The sequence below is a fragment of the Cibotium barometz genome, chromosome 42 (genome assembly GCF_041138505.1).
Source record: "Cibotium barometz isolate CiBa-2024 chromosome 42, ASM4113850v1, whole genome shotgun sequence".
NCBI classification, from domain to species: domain Eukaryota; kingdom Viridiplantae; phylum Streptophyta; class Polypodiopsida; order Cyatheales; family Cibotiaceae; genus Cibotium; species Cibotium barometz.
The window spans coordinates 741,830-748,745 of NC_141087.1; positions in this window are offsets into that span (position 1 = coordinate 741,830).

The following is a 6,916-nucleotide window of genomic DNA, read 5'->3' on the forward strand; positions in this document are numbered from 1 at the left end:
TTTACTGACATCTATGCTGCGTATCAGTGTCAAGACTCTCTCATTGACCTTCATGTTTAGAGAAGGTGAAACACTTCCTGAGGAGCTCCGCTTGGAACCTACCATCACCAATGCATCCGTTTCTTTACTTCCTGCTGCCTGCACATCAGGCTCATGACAACAAAAAGCACCATTTCTATTCCGTCAGCAATTTCTCTGTGAAGTACTCTGGCTTCAGCTTTATACAACAGCCCACAATAACATCAAATTAGCAATAACATCAAATTAGCATCTTCTTTCCAAGTCAGAGAATCCACATGTACATTAGATGACTACGATGGTCTTGAGTAAAATTTGCCTGTCCTGTGCAGGGAAAAACCATAAGGAAGGGCGAGAAAAACCAGTCAAATGATACAAAGCTGTATGACAAACCACAGTTGAAGCAAAAAAGCTGTATATTAGCCTCAGAAGATGCAAAGATTGGCTCTGTGACCTACAACGCCATTGGCATGCTATTGTAAACATTTTCATAAACCTCTGGAGACAATTTGAACTGATGTGGATTGCCATGCAAGGGTTCTAAGGGTATCTTGATGGATCGAACCAAGTGTGATGCCAATAGCACTTTTGGGTTGCCACGAGGTACATAATAAACATCCTCCGTACCCTCAACTAGCTCATAGTAGTAGCCCTCAACCAAATAAGAATTTGCACAAATGCAATTGTCCCAAGCATCTCGTAGTGCTCGTGCTGTTTTGTATTTCTCCTTTGAGCACCTCAAAAGGTAGAAGTCTGCTCCGTCTTCATTGCATTCGTGGCAAAGGTATCACCTACCCGTAGAGCGTCACTAATTGCATCATGGTGTCCACCATACACAGGCAAATCTAATCCTTCGTCGCGTAACTTGACTGATCACCTCCTTCATCATTGCCATCCATGGGTTCGATGGTGATGTACTTCCAATTCTCGACATGTGTGCTGTTAATGCATCGCCTCCAACGTTGTGACATGCAAAACAAGCAAAAACATGAGAGAGCTCTGTAGCGAAGCGCGCACTGGGCACTTCAGCTGCTTTGACCTCCCAGAAAATTCGATTCACCCCTGATTGGGCTGACTCATCATGAAATTTGTGCTTCAAGAAGCTGACCACATCCTTGGCACACTTCATGTGCCATCCATCAGGCTTCAATTGCTCATGTGTCAGAGCCCTTTTGACAATTGCGCCGGCCCCATTGTGCTCTCCTTTGCCATGGCCTGATGCAAAGAAACTCCATAGCATCTCAATCTTGGTCAACGAGTAGTACCTGTTTCAATCACACATCTCAATGGCTGGGCAAGAACAAAATACTTGAAAGCATGTTTTAGAGTTATCAGAAGTTAGCATACCTTGACACAAAGAAAAATGGTCTAGCTGCCTTGAATTGAGCAGCGCACCAGACCCAATGCCGCTTCAAAAAGTTGAATCCTTGCTCTTGTAGCCACACACTATGCACTTGCAGGCAATGCTGCACAAACAACGTGTCGTGCTCTTTATCATCAGAAATGTAAAAATGTATGTACTTTAACACTCCGTCAGCCTCGTCCCGAACATAATTGATGTGCACCAAGATTGTGACCCTGTGAAGAGTACCAATGCATTGATTGGATTTCATTTTGCTCCTTAAAAGAGTAATTCTCAGCAAAGTAGATAACCGAGACCACCACATCTCTGGGAACCTTTGAATGCAGTCTTTGAACTGTTGAGATTGCCACCTGGCAATAAAATTGTGTTTGATGTAGGTGGTAAGATGCGTTTCTAGGAAGGACGTAAAATCCTTACATCCCATCTACTTGACCAGGAGATCCTTGTGCTTCTTGCCTTCTTGATGGGTTGAGGCAACATCTTCAAACACCTTTACTGAAATTTGGATTGAATTTTCAAATTTTTCTCTTGGACAGAGCATTAACCGCTGCAATCCACATTGATGACATTCTCCCTTCAAGCAAGAAAGCTTATGAAATGCAGACTCATCAGGCTTCGAACATAACACCATCTCAGCCAATGTGTTGATACTAGTTTGCGTGCATGTAGCAGCTCCACACTTTCGTGGTATCTCTTTTGTCAAGCATACAACACACATGCAGCCACACAGTTCACCGTGCACCCCTGTCTTGCTTTGTCTCATGTGGTTGAATGCTTCCTTGAGGTATATCATTTGTGAGCAATACAACAGGATGTGTACCGATCCTTCAACTTGCGAACAAACCAAGGTTTCAATCCCTCAAAACATCTAAGAGAGATCTTGATGTGTGAATATTGCATTTGGAATCTCCTATAAAGCTCCACCTGTGCAAGGAAAATTGAAACTTATAAAAAAAACTTCGTACTGTCAAGGTTAAAGTCATTGTAACTTATGTTGGTCATTGTAAAGTACCTATATGATTACAATGGTGGTTTTAAAATACCTTTGAGTATACATTAAAGGTCCAGGAGTACCTTAATAGTAGTCATGAGTTTGCATTGGTGTTTTTTGAGCACCGATCCCTTTCACATGGTAGTATTACTAGCACCTACATGTAGGTAGCCTAAGGTACATTTAGCTAGAAGATTGGTAGTATTGAAGTACCTAGTCTAAGCACTTTCACTGAATTGGTGGTTCTAAGTACCTATGAGTATATATTGGTGGTTCTAAGTACCTATTTGGTTCTAAGTACTTAGAACCATTGCAACCAAATAGGTATACATTGGTGCTATAAGAGTACCTTAAAAGTACCTATGAGTACTCATTGGTGGTTTTTTTAGCACCAATCCCTTTGTCATTGTAGTTCTACTTGTACCTCATGTAGTTAGTGTACACATTGGTGTTTTTTGAGCACCGATCCCTTTCACATGGTAGTATTACTAGCACCTACATGTAGGTAGTCTAAGATGCATTTAGCTAGAAGATTGGTAGTATTGAAGTACCTAGTCTAAGCACTTTCATTCAATTGGTGGTTCTAAGTACCTATGAGTATATATTGGTGGTTTTAAGTACCTATTTGGTTCTAAGTACTTAGAACCATTGCAACCAAATAGGTATACATTGGTGCTTTAGAGTACCTTTAAAGTACCAACTATCTTGAAGTATACATTGGTGCTACAAGAGTAGCTTAAAAGTACCTATGAGTATACATTTCTGGTTTTTTAGCACCAATCCCTTTGTCATTGTTGTTCTACTTGTACCACATGTAGTTAGTGCACGCAATGTTACTAAAGCCTGAGGTACCTATAAGTACTTGAGGTAGCGTGGAGTACTTGTTCTTTCAAATGCAGGCTTCTACCTAGAGTGAAAGTACTTTGAATCCTTCCATGTACCTTATTCCCACCTGAGATCATACATTGCTACCTTACGAGTACCTTACATGGCAAAATAGTAATCTCAAGACACCCACGTCTTTATCCTAGTACTTTTACCAGGACCTATTTATGGTTAGTCCAGGTGATCTATGTACAAGACCAATGGTATAGGAGTACCAAGCCTATCGAGTCTTGGCTCTATGCATGTTTTTCCATACTTTTCTGCCCCAAAATTACCAAAGGAGTACGTTTTGAAGCATACACACCTCTAGGACAAACAACATCACACTTGATTTAGTACTACTTATAAGCTTCTTTAAGTGAAGCAGTTTAGCCCATTGCCTTTGCTGGAAGTTTTGAAACTGCCTATAACACCGCATGCTACCCGAACTATTGCATGCAAGAGAACAATATAATTGAAGAACTTTTTAGAGCATACCTGTGACTCGTCAAGCAAATGTACTGGATGCTTTATGTGAGCTTTTCTACCCACTCATTTTCGGCACACATCCTTTTTGTTTGGTGTAGCTAGACCCACCAAAAGATAAGAGTCACTACAAAAAAATCGTGCTTTATCGACGTCCATACCGGCGCCAAAGTGATTGTAGAGTGAATTTCTCGCCGTCGGTAATGACACCGGTACCTACGCCGATACGACATCGCCGGTATTTGCGTCGGTATTTGTGTAAGAAATCGCACCGGAAATCACGCCAAAAATTGCGTCGATTATTTATTTTTTTAAAAAAAAGAAATAGGCCTCCTCTCTCCCCCCTACTTCCCCAAAATTACTTGCTAAAGGTAATTTTGTGCTCAAACTGCTCTAATATTTATTAATTAGTAAATAATTATTAAGCTTATAAGTTTGAGACGTAATTATACATACGTTATAATTAATACAAATCCATTCACTAACACTACTTGTATGTATATATTAAGTGCTAATTAAGATCAAACCATAGATTGAATAAAAGTGCAAGTAATTAACTGAAGAGCATATCAAACAATGCATAAATCCTTGAATTATCAAAAGAGAAGTATAAATTGACCCAAGCAATAAAATCTATTGTTCTAGTCTTATAAGTACAAAACTAACATAAATTTTGTAAGCCAACTAATTAATCCACATGCAATATCTCCAAATCTCGAAGTGGACATGGTGCGTCCTGCATGCGCCAAAAAAGAGGGGGAAAAAAAGTTATTAGACATAAATATGATTACTAACTACATTACTTATTACATTAACATGGTAACTTAATTACCTCGTCATTGCGATTTTTTGCCTCCATTTTTTGCATGAGTGCGCCAAACCCTTTTGTAAGTGTATATTCTTTTTCCTTACTCGTAGGGTTTCTACCATATGTGGCTTTCTGATAATCATCATAATTAATGTAGTTAATACGTAGTTTATTAACATAAAAGTAATCCATGAGGTTTAAAGTCTTACGAAGTCGCGCTTCATTGCCGACCATCCGCCACTCTCGAGATGCGATGGGGTATGCTGGGCCTCTCTCGCTCGTCTTTGCTATCTCTCCAAATCTGGATTGTTCATGAGCTTCTCACGAGCGCCTCTCCCACAGGTCCTCATCGCACCATGTTGGCCTGCCCCTCCCTTCCCTCACCCTGTCATTTAGCTCTGAGTGCCTACTGCGTATAATTTTGGCTGCTTTCTTTAACATTCGACTTGCCTCGAATTGCAAATGTGGCGGTTGGGGGAATTCATCACGTAGTAATTCGATGAGATAGTTTTTCTTTGCATCTTGGATATCATCCCATTTTTCAAGCACATCTCTTCGAAATACATTGAAGAGGTATTCATGCAATACCTCTTTCCCCTCTCTATTCTCTACAATATCCCCCAAGGCATTACAAGTGTATGATTGCCTGGAGGGGGTTCCCGTTGGGTCGTTTTTGAGGCGACGTGATGTGCCTACTCTAGGCGTTGAAGCCGCAGACCTTCTATAGCCCGGTGATCCAATGGGAGAGGATCGAGTACGTTGCGGGGATGAAGCATTAGTGGCTTCCCCTCCACAACAACCCCCACCACCCCCTCCTCCAGATCTATCTGATCGTCGGGAAGTTTGCCTACTAAGAGGCGAAGGGCGTGGTGGTGTAACAATGAGTGCACGGTGGGGTGATGTAAAGTGAGATGGGGGATTTGATGGAAGAGGTGATGGGAGATTCGAAGGCCCCGCACTAGATGGCCCATAGGCCGCGAAGCGCTGAGAGTATGCTAGATATCTAGCATACTCCTCATCGGTAAGTGCTTGTGTGGGAGCCCCTTGCGTGGGTGTGCCCTGGATCTCTGCCTGCCATATTCCTAAACAAAAAATGCAAAACAAACTCATACTTAATTATCTTAAAAACTTATGACATAAACGCGTAGCATACAAAATTAATGTCATAATTACATATGAATTGCCACGTGTTCCCACTCTCAAGACGTGCATGGCTACATGAGCCACAACATCTATGGAGAGAGGGAGTAGAATAAGAGGCAACAAGAAGATAAACAAAAAGGTTTTTAAATCTACATAATTGAATCCTACAAACTTGATCATGTGAGGGGAATGACGCTTATGGCATGACGCTTATGGCATGATGCTTATGAGTGCACGCTTATGGCATGACGCTTATGGCATGACGCTTCTTGGGTTCTGGATAGAGAAGCTTAGTAATCTTGTTTTGTCACTTTGTTTATTGGTGATGGTGAACTTATGGCATGACGCTCATGCATTGACGCTTAAGGCATGATGCTCATGCATGACGCTTATGGCATATGCTTACGGCATGACGCTTACGCATTGACGCTTATGGCATGACGCTCATGGCATGACGCTTTTGCCTAATGCTTATGGCATGACGCTTACGCATTGATGCTTATGCATTGACACTTATGGCATGATGCTTATGCATTGACGCTTATGCCTAATGCTGCTTATGGCATGACGCTTTTGCCTGATGCTTATGGCATGACACTCATGCATTGACGCTTATGGCATGACGCTTATGGCATGGCGCTCATGCATGACGCTTACGCATTGACGCTTATGGCATGCGCTTATGCATTGACGCTTATGGCATGATGCTCATGCATGACGCTTACGCACTGACGGTTATGGCATGATGCTTATGCATTGACGCTTATGGCATGACGCTTTTGCCTAATGCTTATGGCATGATGACACTTACGCATTGACGCTTATGGCATGACGCTTTTGCCTAATGCTTATGGCATGATGCTTATGGCATGACGTGTTTGCCTAATGCTTATGGCATGACGCTTATGCGTTGACGCTTATGCCTAATGCTTATGGCATGACGCTTATGGCATGATGCTTATGGCATGATCCTTTTGCCTAATGCTTATGGCATGATGCTCATGCATTGACGCTTATGGCATGATGCTCACGCATTGACGCTTACGCATTGACGCTTATGGCATAACGCTTACGCATTGACGCTTATGCATTGACGCTTATGTCATGATGCTTTTGCCTAATGCTTATGGCATGATGCTTACGCATTGACACTTATGCATTGACGCTTTTGCCTAATGCTTATGGCATGGACGCTTATGGCATGACGCGTTTGCCTAATGCTTATGGCATGACGCTTACGCAT